The 16,443-nt window shown below is 32.2% G+C and overlaps 1 protein-coding gene across 1 annotated transcript in view; it reads left to right on the plus strand.

The window, feature by feature from the left end:
- LOC125072751 overlaps positions 1 to 16,443 on the plus strand; it is a 132,575-nt gene that overhangs the window by 63,939 nt on the left and 52,193 nt on the right. Inside the window, exon 3 of the mRNA XM_047683435.1 lies at positions 11,722 to 11,748. The gene's annotated coding sequence lies outside the window, so the exon portion shown is untranslated. The remainder of the gene's footprint in view (positions 1 to 11,721; positions 11,749 to 16,443) is intronic.

Below are 16,443 nucleotides of genomic sequence, written 5' to 3' on the forward strand. Positions count from 1 at the left end.
TAACCCTTAACTAGAGATTTATTAACATAAGAACCAATAACATTAAGTGCTTAAATATATACAAATATGAATTAAAAATAATAATTGTATAAATCTTGACCGCGTGGAATGGTGGCAAGAATGCCAGCAGCGTTTCCCCGTTGAATCGCAATTCCGATCTTCTGGACTAAAAACGAACCAGCCCTCCTGTCACCAGTGGAGGCAATAAGGCGAGGTGTTATACTTTTGATGAAGCTTTTTGCACTACTCCAAGGGCCGAGTGTTTCGACAGCAAATGAAACAAAAAAGTAATTTGACATAACACGCGTATATTTAGATCTTTCTTTCTTTAACTTGAAAGTTAAACTTGATATCTAGTTAAACTTTCAGTTAATTTAGATTAGTTTTGTTGTACAGTTAATTCATTCATATTCGATTTCCTCATTTACTTTCAAATCGATTACAATTCAGATATGAAACGGTTTATTTCCGTTTTAGAATTGAAACGCGATTCGATTAGCAATTAACGAGCGAGTGCAAAAAGTTTTTACTTATTTTTTTTTTTTTTTCTCACATTCGCTAAGTAAAGTAGGTCGATAATTGAACTACTTTAAAATATGTTTCTGTTGTATATTATCGTATAAAATATCAATCAAATTTGTTTCGTGACGTAATTGAATGTTTTTTTTTTTATATAAATCCGCGGTTTTGTTTTTATCTGTGATACAATAATAATAAATACGTCATCGTGATACCAATACACCAAACATATTATATATGTTTATATTAAGTAGTAGTTAGTATTGTTATATAATTAGTATATTTTGACTATAAAATAAAATCGTAATATGCCTACTTTATTTAAATAAGCTCTAACAAATGTATAAAAATAAAAAAAAAAAACAAAACAGTATTCATTATTTAAGTTGGCTCTTAGTTCTTTTTGTTGTTGTATTACATGTTAAATTAAATGCTAAGAAATTGACTTACAGGAAAACTAACAAGAAAATAAATATTTTTTCTCAAATAAAATGCAGTCAAGCTTAAAACAAACACTCAAAACTTATTTAAACTCTATACATTGATACGTCTAGACTGTCAAAGTAGAGAACACATCGAAAAAACCACACGCACACTAGTAAAGTAGTATGTCAAGCGTAGCTGTCACGCACACAAAGATAATAAAATTGCCTCGTTTCTTATAGTACGACACCCTATATAGATGTATAAATAATTTAAGCCTCTATATCTTATATAATAAGCTCTACTTATTAATAATTTTACATGTATTGTATTATTGATTTTTTAATATTAATACTGCTAAGAATGGTTATCCAGTACACATAGCGTTTTAACGCCCCGTATATCTTAAATAATTACAACTTATAATGGCAGAAAATAAAAACGTGACTATAAATACCGTGCAAAAGAGAAAGAGATAGACATTTGTGTTGCGTAGCATTATATCCGGCGAAACCATAATTATTTCCACGCACTATAATCAATATGGCGGCTGTGTCGCTATGGCGTCCGTGCATATTAATGCCATAAGTATTGTTCATAATACACATCGTGCATATTAATTAAGAGATAGGACATTTCTCGATAAAGAAAGCTGAAGTTCTCATGACGTCTTCGGATATAAGTTCAATGACCTCATTGTCGAAATCTAAAAATTTTAGCAACTCTGTATTTATTTATATAACTAAGCCGTGCAGTTCAGTAAGAAATCAATTCGTACATTTGTGAAATTTTGTAAACTGACTTACGGTGACACCCAGTTTTGATCCTTAAAATATTATAATTATTGTGCAAACATTTTCAAATATCCCCTTTGGATGTGTTGTGTATTCCTTTTTTTTCACCTTTTCTTATAAGAATACTCTTCTTGCTATCTCTTTCTAATCAATAATATTTGAATCATTTCGAAAAACTTCAGTTTAGTTGATTGTACAACAAAATAAGGTCCTATTTCTTCATAACTGGTAGTCGTAAATTGTATTGTGTTGTTGCGTCATATACGTTTACTTTACTCTTTAAATTTAGTCTTGAAAGTGCCCTTTAGAAGTGTTAAGGTGTTAAGTAAGAGATCAATGAACTTACCCAATTCTCTAGTTTGAGATTTGGTCTGTATACATAATTTGTGACATCTTGAGTAAATACACTAAAAAAATAGTGAAAATAGAAAAGTTTTTTTTTTACGGTTCCGTACCTTTAAAGGAAAAAAGGAACCCTTATAAGACTACTTCACTGTCCGTCTGTCTGTCTGTTTGTCCCTCAAGACTAATATTCTCAGGAACGCGTAGAAATATACAGATGAAATTAGTTCTAAATACTGAGGTCTGTGGTCCTTTAGAGCAGAGACGGTACGGAACCCTCAGTTAATATTTCTTAAAATATTTATTTAATTCTCTTGCAGTAAATAAGACCGTTTTGAATGTTGGTCGAAACATAAAAAAGAAAAAGCATTTAAGTAAATTACACGTGGATGGTAAATTTAATTTATAATTGGCTCGAATAATTATTTTTAATTTTTTTTTATTTACAAAGTCTTATCGCATTATTTTATGAATGGAATACTTTTAACTGAACACACGAGATAGCAAATACATTAATGGATTTTTAACCTAAATTTCACGCAATCTTAAATATAAATGTACATAATATCGTATGTATCATGTTCACGAATATATTGGATATTGGTATATGTTAGAGTAAATTTTTTTCCCCAAAGATTTTGTCTTTTTTACAATTGCCAGCGCTTTTTTTTTCCTGCACTTACTAAGATAGAAAAACCTTCAACGTTAACGCCTTTTGCACATAATATATTCTGTATTATACATTAAAGTTCTAGATAAATAAATAATCAGCTTTTATACGCTCAAGTAAAATTTACAATTTACGCCTCTGCTTGAAATAAATGTTATATTCTACGAAAAAAAGTTTTAACAGCTGTGGTCTGCGCGCAACAACTTTGTAAAGATACCTGCATGCTACTAAATGTATTTATACTAAAACCGAAAATAGTGCAACAAAGAAACTCACCCGCATAAAACAGCTAATCATATTAAGCTTGTATTCCAATAAAGGCGATATAATAAATGCGAAATATTTATCGCTGTCATAACGATCAATGCCGCGATAGCGACCCTTATCAGATTTTTGATATTTCTAATCTATACATATAATAAAATTCGAGTGTCTGTTTGTAAATAAAAATAACATTTTTTTTTTTTGTCTGTCTGTCTCTCTCTCTCTGGAACGGCTGGACCGTTTCTGACGGGACTTTCGCGCAGCCCTCGCACATGCCACCACTCCTCCGTTACTTAAAAGCTGCTTAATTTAAAATTAATAACTTATAGTAAAATCTGTGAACTGAAGAATATTTTTTGTTAAATTTAAACGCGCACGAATTCGCGGGTACAGCTAGTTAATATCAATTATATGACATATACAATAATACAAAGTATTTATAGCGGTAGATTAACTGATGAGTGAGTGGTATAATAAAGCCTACCACTAATGTTCCTTGCATATCTTGCGAGCAAATCGATTACGATAATTTTTTTTTTTTAACGTTACTCTAGAATAAAATGAAGTGCAAATCTTTAGAAGCAAATGGTCGAGGGGTTGGAACTCGTCAATCTTAACCGAAATTCGTGGGTTCGAATTCGGACCCTAATGATTTTCCGTTTACTTATATATTTATCTCTTACTCAACGATTGTGCATACGTTTAATCATTTTGCCTCATATTTGTCCACCAACCTGCATGAGAGCCTGATGTGTTTTTGAAGGTATTATAACGGATAGATATCTATACTCTATTGTATTTATAATTTATATTTCACTTATTTAGCATTAGCATTAGCATTTAGCATTAGCAGCCTGTAAATTCTCCCTTTGAGGAGAAGGTTTGGAGCATATTCCACCACGCTGCTCCAATGCGGGTTGGCGGAATACACATGTGGCAGAATTTCGTTGAAATTAGACATATGCAGATTTCCTCACGATGTTTTCCTTCACCGCCGAGCACGAGATGAATTATAAACACAAATTAAGCACATGAAAATTCAGTGGTGCCTGCCTGGGTTTGAACACGAAATCATCGGTTAAGATGCACGCGTTCTAACCACGGGGCCATCTTCACTTATTTACTAGCTGCCAGTCCCGACTCGAAATAAATTCGTACAAAATAACCTCAAATTACTCCCTCAAAGTTGAACTTCCAAGTAATCCTTTCTCAGGGAATTTGTATATACTCGTATAAAAGCGAAATACCACTCATTAATCACGAAATTTCAGAAACTATAACACCTACAAACTTGAAATTTGATATGTAGGTGCCTTATAGGGCATAGACATCCGCTAACAACGGATTTTACAATACTCGACCCCTAAGGGGAAATTTGTATGGAAGTCCTGTTTTCGAAGTATGAGACTTGAAATTTGAAATGTATGCTCTGTAGATGGTGTGGAGGTTTACTAATAATGTATCTTTAGAAATCAACCCCTTTATGGATTAAAACAGAGGACGCTAGTACTTTATAAAATAAACTGTCAAGTTTCAACTTTATAGACTTAGTAGTTTTGGCAGTAGTACTACTCCGTTATGAAGTACGATTTTATTCTTATAGATCATGATTATACTGTAACAGAAAATAGATCTAATGTTCATATGAAATGATTCATCGAAATGCTTTAAATGGTTCGGAAAGAAACAATGTTTATAAAGCTTAGAATATTCTATGAATTTATTTATACGTACTAATGCATATTCCTACGCGATTAGTTCATACCGATTGTAATTTATACAAAACGATACAAATATTTGTACATCTATATGTTTAGAGCAAAACTATACTCAAATGTTTTGTGCACTGCTTTCCTAAGAGTTTATCGTTAGTGTTGTTGATAGACAAATGTAGACCTAGGTTTTTTTTAAAAGTAATATTGGGATGAAATTGATTAACGCGGCTTACAGTGGAGTACACTGACAGATATCGTTACATAAGGGAAAAGCGTTATGCTCCTCTCTTTTCTCCCTCTTTCTCTCCGTCTCTTTCTTTTATGTACGGCTTGATATAATATTGCTTAAAATTATTATTTCATTTTATTTTATTTTCTTGTATCTGAATTATTCTCAAACGATTGTAATTAATTTCATTATATCTCATTTTATACTGTATAGAAAGAGCTATTCGTTCACTATGATATTTTACTTAGTTATAAATAAATTTCAGGACTGACCATTGAACTTGGCACCCATTTAGATCTCACTTATTTTTCCGTTGAAGTCAACAGACCTATATCATAATATTGAACTTGGCTCTCATTTCACATTTATGTTTTGATAATACAGATAAAACCTTAGATTACAAACATTTCGCAGCGATGCGTGTTTTCCTGTTTCTTCATAAATATAGATAAAAATATAAATACATACAATGTTAAAAAAGACCACTCAAAATTTACATTTTTAAATTAAAATATACGTGATAAATTGCAACAATTCTTTAATGATTTTCAAATGAATTCGAATCCTTTAACGTAGTGCGAATATCAGAGTTTTGAATTGTAAAGCGCATCCGTCTTCCTAGAAGTCATACATCGGCTTTAACCAAGGCAAGTTCTATTTTTAGATCGACGGACACGGATTCCCCTTTTTGTAAGAAAAGTAATTTCTATACTAGTGGGCGTAGAACATTAAAATAGATAAAGGAAATGATTTATGATGACGTACTATATTGACTATAGTCTAGGTATACGTCTATACCATCTATACTTGTAACAAATTTGACGACCTCCGTGGTCGAGTAGTGTGTACACCGGTTTCATGGGTACGCCACTCCGAGGTCCCCGGTTCGATCGACCGAGTCGATGTAGAAAAAAATCATTAATTTTTTATATTATCTTGGGACTGAGTGTTTGTGGTACCATCGTTACTTCTGTTTTTCCATAACACAAGTACTTTAGCTACTTACATTGGGATCAGAGGAATATATGTGATGTTGTCCAATATTTATTTAATAGGAATGTCTATGTAGATTATAAAACTTGGATTAATAAACGTTAATATTATAAATGGTCATGAAATTTTGCATACATGGTATCAGGGGTACGTAAATGACAAAACACACCGCCCTTCAACCCACTTTCGAACCCGTGATACTCTTGTCAAGAGCTAAAAGGTATATTCAAAGTCAAAGTCAAAAATCTTTATTCAATATAGAAGTGTTTACACTTGCTTATTGATTGTCAAAAATCAACCACCGGTTCGGAATTTAACACTACGAACCTGAGAAGAACCGGCGAAAGAAAATCAGCGGGATATTTTTCTTTTGTTTTTTTTTTGCATTTCGCATGTACAATAATAATTATATTTTAGTTATTTGAATATACTAAAAATATTTCAACCTATTTTATTACAATAGTTAATAATTCGCCCATTCAATTAGCAATTAGTTACATAAATACACTATATAATGACAACAATATCGTACATCCAACGCCACGCAACGCTATGGAACTTTTATTTATAAACGCGTTTCAAAGTTATATTTGTTCTAAATGCGTCATAGTTCTTTATACATCTTTGTCACGCAACCAATACGAACGATTAATTAGATATACGGTAATTAATACTAGTTCCGATTTAAACCCTTTGCCTAGAATAATGCTTAAAACACGTAATTCTAAACCTAAAATATTGGATTCAAATTCTAATTAGATTGTTCTGCAAATTCCGAGTCCTAGATCTTTCTGGACGTTCGCCTGGATAGATACAAACTATTAATAATAGTAATATTTATTATTGTTGTGTTCCAGTTTGAAGGGTGTGTGAGCATGTGTAATTACAGGCACAATCAAGACATCTTAGTACCCAAGATTATCTTGGTGGCGATTTCTTGCATCAAGTTCTAAGGGCGGTAGTGACCGCTCACCATCGGGTAAAACATTTCCCAGCCCACTTATCAATTTAATAAAATTAAAAAGTAAATAGTTCTAACATCAAGCCTTAAGGTCTGGCTTAAAAGTATTTGATTATTCGGACAAGATAATACAAACGAGTCAGTGGCTGGTAAATCCTGCTAGTGTAAATACTCCAATGTAATTAATCTTTTATAATTAAATTTGACCCGACAAGATCCATTTTGTCAGTGGCCAGAAATACGGGTAATTCATCACAGAGCTTTCGTTTCTAAGTCAAAATCTTCATTATATATGGAAGTGTTACTCTTGCTCGTGCTATTTACCTCATTTGCCCGTTTTTATGTTTTTACTCGTTGGTAAAAGAAAATATAATAAGGATTTCAAATATGTCGGATGAAGTTCTGCCACATCTGTAACACAATCGGATAGCGTGATGTAATAAGTTCCAAATACTCATCTTAAAAGAGACGAGGCCTATGCCCACTCATAAAACAAATATATATACATCTAATCCAATGTGACAAATAAACAAATCTCATAGATAGTTCATACTTTTGAGACTTCTATTTTCTGTTTTGTGATCACGAACTGTCAAATTAGCTGTCGAAGAAGCTTCATAGTTTCATTTCGTCTGTTTAAATGAGACATAAGAGATAATAGCGTCAATAGTTAAACATCGATAGAATAAATCCAATTATGGACTCTTCCGAGTATATCTACAATTATTTTAAGAGCGTTAATCATTCCACGTGTTCAACTGCGCAATCAATGAAGACATATGGCACATATAGCATAGATCATATCTGTAATATTTGCATTGCCTGCCTTTTGTGTGTCGTGGTTAGATTATAGGGCTGCAGATTCCGAGACACTGGGTGCAATCCTTGAATCGGACCTATTAAAGAAAAGTATCAGTTTGACGAAAACATCTTGTCACACGCACCTTTTTTAAACACGGGTCTACTATGATCATAAAATCTATAAAACGTACGTATTTGGGCATAACCCAAGTTCCCAAGTTTAGTAGCATTGGAAAGATGTTAGGAAAGGAAAATACGAAAATTTGGTTCGATGGATGTTTGTTACTCAACGAAGCGAAACGGATTGAATATATCCGAATGAGATTTGGCACAAAGATAGAATATAGTTTGATTTACCTAACCTATGTACTATTCATAGGGGTTTGTCCCTAAAATCTGAACAACTGCCATCCTCTCATACTAGGGCTAAGCCGCGAGCGGAAACTAGTGGCTAATATTTGAGAAACGGCTATATTTATAAAAAAAATATAAAAATCTATCTATCCCTTATCTTTTATTTGCTAATTTATATCTGTGTTTCAAGTCTAGCATTACAAATGCACTGGACATTAAACCTAATTATAACATGAGAAACACAATTTAAAATTATTATACGAAAGATAATTTAAAACGATATTCTCTATCAAAGATAACGGAAGCGATCTTAATGTTCTCTTATACGGTTACGGTTTTCTAGTTGACGTGATAAATTGTATTAACATTGCGTGAAACATTAGAAAATTACAGGTGACGTTTATACGTTATGTAACATTAGAATTCTTGTAACAATTTGTAAGCTAACAGCGTAATAGCTTACATTTATATAACACGCATACATTTCATACTTCATTGCAATTAACATTTAAAACTACACACACACACACATTCAAAGATTCAATAAAAAAAAATGGCGGACGAAAATCTTTCGCATGTATAATTTAAGGTTTCTCTCTAGCGATCCTAAGTATACGGTGTAACTTTTTCTTTTTATAAGATCACCATTATTTTCCTATTAAAAATACACCTCTATATGCTTCAAACGCAGACAGGTTTAAAATGAGGTAATTAATATGTGCACTGTGTGTGATGTGGGCGCGGTGTGCGCGGGCCTTAGGTTGTACATCCATCGGATGTACGTAACGCAACTTTATTATTTAGTTAAAACAAAATATCGATTTCACTTTAATTCCTCTTAAATATGTCTGCAACACAAAGATAAGGACACGTCTATTTTAACTCAATTCAGCAAATTTATGTGAAAAATTGGACCAAAATTTCAAAAAGCTAAAGCTTTTAATTCATTATAAAAAGTCATATCAAAAATGAAAATAATAATACAAAAAGTTACCCATTGCAAAATAAATACATAATTTTAACGTTATAACTTGTAACGTGTTTTTTATACCTCCATTAAAAACTAGACCACGCACTAATTATAATGTTAATTTTATTAAAAATATTACTATAAAGATTAATATACATTTTATAATATTAAGAATGCATTTATTTGTTTAAGAGGCTGCTCATCATGTGATAGGCATAAAAATAATATTTCATACCAAATGTCACCAAATTCACTTGAGTGGTTTGACCGTGAAACAGCAAAAGACAGGCAGAGTTGCTTTCTCAATTTTAGTCGAGATAAACAAACATTGTTTGCATAAAGTTAACATCAAAACGGAAAAATACAAGAAAGAAGTTAAAAAAAGGATAATCTACATATTTAAAGTTAAACAAAAATATCGTCACCGATATATTTTTTACGACTTTGACAATTTCATTGAAGAATAAAAATAACATAGAGTAATAAAAATTTAGACATTAACAAAATAAATAAAAAATAAAATGTCATATCTAACTTGTGGTAAATTATAAAACAATACCATCGATCATCATTAAAAATCATTTTAGTATTTCGAAAAAAAATTATCCACACAAAGAAGCCGAGTCATTGACATCAGACCGATAACGGAAAATAAAAACGTTAAATGCATAAATAATTTATTGCGCTGCATAGCGCTACGTGTCGTGGACGGTGTGCCTTAAAGGGTAGGCGTGTACCCCATAGTAATGAAGTATAGAAATTTTTAATAGAAATTTTAAATTACGCCGATGATTCTTGCAATTATGTTGCGGAGTTACGTCGTTTTGTTTCGGTTGCTAGATTAAAACAAGACGCGTTGCTTTTTGTTTTTTTATTCGATGTAGCACGGGTATTATGATTTAAATTAGTATCGGTTTAAGATACAATTTTCCGTGTTAATATATATTTTTAGTTTAAGGTAATCTTCTGAAGATTGAACTATAAACTTTTTACTCGGTAGACCTTTTTGCGAGCCCGTCTGGACAGGTACCTCCCACTTATAAAATATTCTACCACTAAAGAGCAATACTTCGTATTGTTGTGATTCGGTTTTAAACATGAGTGAGCCAGTGTAACTAAAGGTACAGGGGACACTCTTTGCTAAGCGGAGATGCGATTGTTTCCCGCGGTAATCGAGTTTGAATAAACTTTGTTTTGAATTTATAGTATGATTTTAAATTTTTTTCAATAAAATATCCTGTAAATAATTATTCTTATTCCAAGGTCAAAATAAAGTATAATTTATAAACTAAATAGACGCAATACAGGCATTTTTGAATAGTTATTTTACAATACTATACGTGTACAAGCTTTTTACTATCTATGAATCAAAATACATATACTTTTTTTCAAATAAACCAGTATAAGAAACAAAAGAAATCTAACTGTCACTGGTTCGTAATTTAAATTGTACCGAAAGAAACCAATAAGTAACTCGGTATTGTTTTTATTCCGCCAATTAAATTACGTAGAATAACAAAAAAAAATAGTTTGCCAGGAAATCGACAAATGACATCCACGATATTTTGTCATTAATATGATATTTTATTGAAATCATTCAATATATATTAATTTTTGTTATATTTCATAGTGGATTGAAATATCATTGAGTTTTCATTACTTTAATTTATATAATTATTATAATTAATTTTGGTGGTCACGTGCTCGGTGAAGGAAGTCGTAAGTAATCCTGCATGCTTTACATTACATTAGTAGCCTGTAAATTTCCCACTGCTGGGCTAACGTCTTCTCTCCCTTTGAGGAGAAGTTTTTTGGAGCATGTTACACTGCTCCAATGCTGGTTGGTGGAATACACATGTGGCAGAATTTCGTTGAAATTAGACACATGCAGATGTCTTCACGATATTTTTTTCATATGAATTATAAACACAAATTAAGCTCAAGAAAATTCAGTGGTGCCTGCCTGGGTTCGGACTCGAAATCATTGGTTAAGACGGACGCATTCTAACCACTGGGCCATCTCGGCTCTCCCGCCCTGCATGTGTTGTATGTAAATATGTCATTTGCATCCAACAAACCACTTTACAACAAACAACAAACCACAAGCGCCCAAACTTAAGGCTCTTTACTTTACATTTGAGATATCTTAAATTATTTATATATTACTATCGATAGTGAACAAAAAAGGTACGATCTAAAAAACCCAACTATTTTATATCATCTTAACGAACACAGGCGAAGCTGTAGGCAACAGCTAGTTCACAATAAATCACAGTTACAATACACCAGTCGTTATGCTTTTCACACGGATATCACCGCAAAATATCACCTACGAAAGTAACAATTTGTTACGCTCTCGTTGATTTTAAATAACGAATTTGAACTTTATTGCAAACGTATACAGTTCAATTTAATTTCATATACTCTATCATTACAATTCACATTTCACAATTTAATTTAAAACTTATTATTATAGAATTAAGGTTGATCTTTGTCTGATATCATTTTGCTTAGGGGTGGTCGTCGATCCGTGACGTTATATTTAAAATTTAACGTATGAAGAGATAATATAACGCATAGAAGTTTAATTCGTATATATACTGCGTGGAATTTTCACTTTTATTACATAAGTAAATAAAGAATAATTTAGAATAATCTTATTAAATATATTTCGTTTTTGTTACAGATCGCTACGTGTAAATTTATTCAGAAGGTAATGATCAACTTTTTTTTTTCAATGTGCCGTACATACACGTGAATATTTTAATTTATTCGATTAAGTTATAAATAAATATGTAAGTAAGTATTGGACAACATCACATACATTACTCTGATCCCAATGTAAGTAGCTAAAGCACTTGTGTTATGGAAAATCAGAAGTAACGACGGTACCACAAATACCCAGACCCAAGACAACATAGAAAATTAATGGACTTTTCTACATCGACTCGGCCGGGAATCGAACCCGGGACCTCAGAGTAGCGTACCCATGAAAACCGGTGTACACACGACTCGACCACGGAGGTCGTCGTGCCACATAAATACGTACTACGATCAAAACAAAAACCTTATAACTTTTTTTTAAAGTTGGAAGACAACGAACCTGGCAAGAACTGCAAGAACAAGGGTCGTACCATCTTAGCTTCCAAGGTTGGTGTCACATTGGCTATTAAAGGAATTATTAATATTTCCTACAGCGCCAATGCTTATACTATTGTATAATGTGTTGATCAGACCACAGCCATAATATGTATAGAAAATATATATAGAGCCTTATGGGGATAGAATAACTAATAACAAAAAGGTACAGAATAACAATACTATGTGCGGTGGTGACACTTACCAGTCCATTTTCTGGTCCGCCTACCGATATCATTAAAAAAAACCGTGCTTATAGTAATCGGTGCAAGTTTGCTTAAAAATTACCGCATATCAATTACTCTACTCCACATCAATAGTTTGTACTTAGGAACGATAACTGAGCGAAGCCTTAATGCCAAGGTCGAAGAGCAAAGGTTAAATGTCAACTAGTCCATTCCTCATCAGCTATCTCTAACATAATTAAATGGGCTGTTCTTCAATGTGATATACAATATCAGAAGCAACACTGATTATTATAAAGTATTTTTTTTTTTTTAAATACGTCTGTTTTAAAAAAACTAGTGTTCGCCTGGAAGGTATTCGAAGTTCAACGATAATTAACCGTCATTAAAACAAATCATTTATGAATTTGCATATTTCGATTTTTTTTTTTTTTGTAATCTCATTCCTAATTTTTTTTATTGGTTCTCACCAAAGATTTATAAAAAAATCGGTTGAAAAACAGATAATTATAAAGTACTGAACGGTTTCGCCTTTGCCTACTTTATAAGAAGATCGGTTAAAAAATAGAGAATTAAAACGTACTAAACTGATCTGTCGTTCCCTACTCATACTTACATACCCATCTATTAGCCTATTTTATACAGGTAAGCGGACGAGCAAATGGGCCATATGATGGTAAGTGGTCACTAGCGTCGATAGACAATGGCGCTGTAAGAAATATTAACCATTACCAATGCGCCGCCAACGTTGGGAGCTAAGATGTTATGTCCCTTGTGCCTGTAGTATTATACATATAATACTGTTTGGCAGTAGAATATTTTAATAAAATACTTAAATAAAAGCTATACATAGAACATTAAATACAATTTAGGTTTATGCGAGATTAAATAAGTATTTCACTAAGTTAGTTTTATAATTATTATTAAACTAAATCCAACGGTTTTAACTTATACAGAATCGTTTGCACTAATTATGTATATACCAGTGGCTCTCAATCTTAATTTCGGAAAATTAAAAATTAACCGATGATTATAAAATTGTTCATAAATTTTTTATGAAAATATTTTATTGTTGATTAAATAACGAAAAATGAACGTCAACGCCACAAATATATACCACAATAATAATCATGTTTATATTATGTACCAGCTGGTGCCTGCGACTCCTTTCGCGTGACTATAAACCTCAAAATGGGGGATACATGGTTGACATATCTGTGTATCTTTGCGTCTGAGTGGAGTGCGAACGAAATTGTAGTTCCCAAATGGATGGACAGATTATGCTTTTTTTGTATAGATTACTTATTTGAGAGCTTTGGCATTGATAAAAATCAAACCACAAACAAACGAACGTTTTAAATTTAGAATTTAATCTCGTTTTTGTTTGTATTTATCTAACTGCGTAGTGTATATTAGACAAAACCGCAAAACCGCATCCAAATCGGTTAAGCCGTTTTTGAGTTTAATGGTAACAAACGAACAAATAAACAGACAAAAATTCTAAAAATTATATTTATGTGATCTATTGCGTATTAACCCAATTATCTATTAAGATTATAGTTATAGTTTTCTCAAATATCTACCATGTACAGATTTCGATAAGTTTTTTTATTATATGTATAGACATGCTAGCTACCCTTCCTGGTTTCGCACGAGTAGAATGAATATCTGCGCCAATCTTTTCCATCATAGAACATTTTCAGTAAAACTCGTAGTCAACAAGATCTTTTCCGATATGTTCAACAAACATTTTCATATTTATACAAAAGCTATTAGGCTTTTATTAATTAAAATTATACACAAATATTATACCTTCTTCATTAATTACTCCTCCAATTAGTGATAACCGTATAAAAATGCGAAAATTTTGGAGCTTATAACGTTCGGACTAACGTAGTGATGTCATTTTATGATATATTATGTAGTGATATACTCATACATAGATAAACTCATAAACAAACTAACACACGCACACAAGCATAAGAGTTCAACGGTCATAAGGAAATTCGTTCCAAAATTAAAATTAATCGTACGTTAATTACTATCTTACATAATACCTAAAGGAAAATACATTAACAGAGCAAAAAAAAATGTCATACTTTTGAGGCTTAACACCCGAATATGTATAAAATATGCTTTCGAATATCAAATATATATATTAAAGATCTGAGAGATGGGGTCGGTAGGTACCCCCATAACAATCACTTAATCGCGAAATATTAATAGTCTGTATTGCTGTCCTCCAGTTTGAAGGGGAGGGACGCAAGTGTAATTGCATAAGGTCTTAAATAACGTTAGTTTATAAAGTTAATTATACATTCTGTTCGTAGAGCTTACAATCAACTGGATAATATAACCAACTCCTTCATAAAATAAAAAATTCCATATATATATATATATATATATATATATATATATATATATTTCAATTGAAAATAAAATAGTAAAGTTTGAGCACCGCTGGTCTAGAACCTGGTATCGGTGTAAATGGTCAGGTTTGTCTAAGCAAGAAAAAATCAGTGATCAAGAACCAGTGAACCTGTTAGACTTAGCTGGTCAACTATTTACTATACAATTTTACTTATTTTAATGCAAGTATGGGTTTCGTGTACACAAGCTGTACGTTTCTACTTAGGCTGGTAGTATTATTGAATTTACTTCGAAGCTCAGAAATCTTTAGATTCCATTACATTACATTAACAGCCTGTAAATTTCCCACTGCTGGGCTAAGGCCTCCTCTCCCTTTGAGGAGAAGGTTTTGGACCATATTGGTGGAATACACATGTGGCAGAATTTCGTTGAAATTGAAATATGCAGGTTTCCTCACGATGTTTTCCTTCACCGCCGAGCACGAGATGAATTATAAACACAAATTAAGCACATGAAAATTCAGTGGTGCTTGCTTGGGTTTGAACCCGAAATCATCGGTTAAGATGCATCCAAGGAAAAGGCGTTTGTCTTCCATCTCACCTGATGGAAAGTGTTGATGAAGACGAAGGTGGTACACGCCCATCCAAAAGAAACCTGTTAACTCTACTCTTAAAGGCTCCAGAGTTCAACTCATCGGGAAAAATAGACCCAGGCAGGTCGTTCCAAATCTTGGCGACTCTCACCAAAAACAAGCTGTCAAACAGTTTAGTTCGAATTTTGGGTATGTCAACAACGTATGGATGTCACGTAAAAACACAGCACGTATATACACACATACACACAAAATAAAGCTGACAAGGATTGACAACTGCGTCCACTTACCACAATTCAACTTATCATTACTTTAAGTATTGGGGCTGTCGTTGTTTTTATGAGACAAAGTTGATTTGAATAATTGCAGCCATTATAATAGAAACGCGTTAATGATACGCTCCTGCGCAGGTTTATATAATGTATAACATTTAAAACGTCCTATAAAAAAACATTTTTCAACTTAATAACTTAGAAACTTGTGCAATTTAAAAAGTTGTTTTAATACATTAAGTTTCGAGTAGTACTTAATTTTACGTAATAAGTACGTAGTTTGCATAATTAAGTACGAATAGGTAATGGTCTATGAACAAACACATATTATTATCGCATTTAAGAAAATAGAATACTTTAAAAAAATATCAAAATTAAAATCTCTCGCATTAAAGCACTTTTGAACCGTCATCTTAAAGCTACACATGTTCGGAATGTACACTCTACTACATACTCGATAGGTTTTATAAACATTTTACTGAACACATTAGAATCTATGTTATTATTTGAACTAGTAGTTACTTTTATTAAGATCTCGACTCTTTATGGTTTCGATAGTGATACTCTATAAAGGATAAGCAGGGGAGAATTTTTACGATTTATTCAAAAGTTGTAGCAGAGAATTGTTATGTTCTGATTTGATCCAGTGTAATAATAGCCTAAAAGAAAATAAATTCTTAGTTCCCCAAGGTGGTGGAACATTGGCGTTATTAGGAATGGTTAATATTCCTTATAGTGGAACTAGATGAACGGTGGTGACCACTGATCAGGTTACCAAAAATAATATAAAAAATACAGTATTCTTCGTAACAATTATCAACACTTAGACCTCAGTAAGCCTAATGTCTTGC

This window comes from Vanessa atalanta, chromosome 22 (genome assembly GCF_905147765.1).
Source record: "Vanessa atalanta chromosome 22, ilVanAtal1.2, whole genome shotgun sequence".
Taxonomy (NCBI): domain Eukaryota; kingdom Metazoa; phylum Arthropoda; class Insecta; order Lepidoptera; family Nymphalidae; genus Vanessa; species Vanessa atalanta.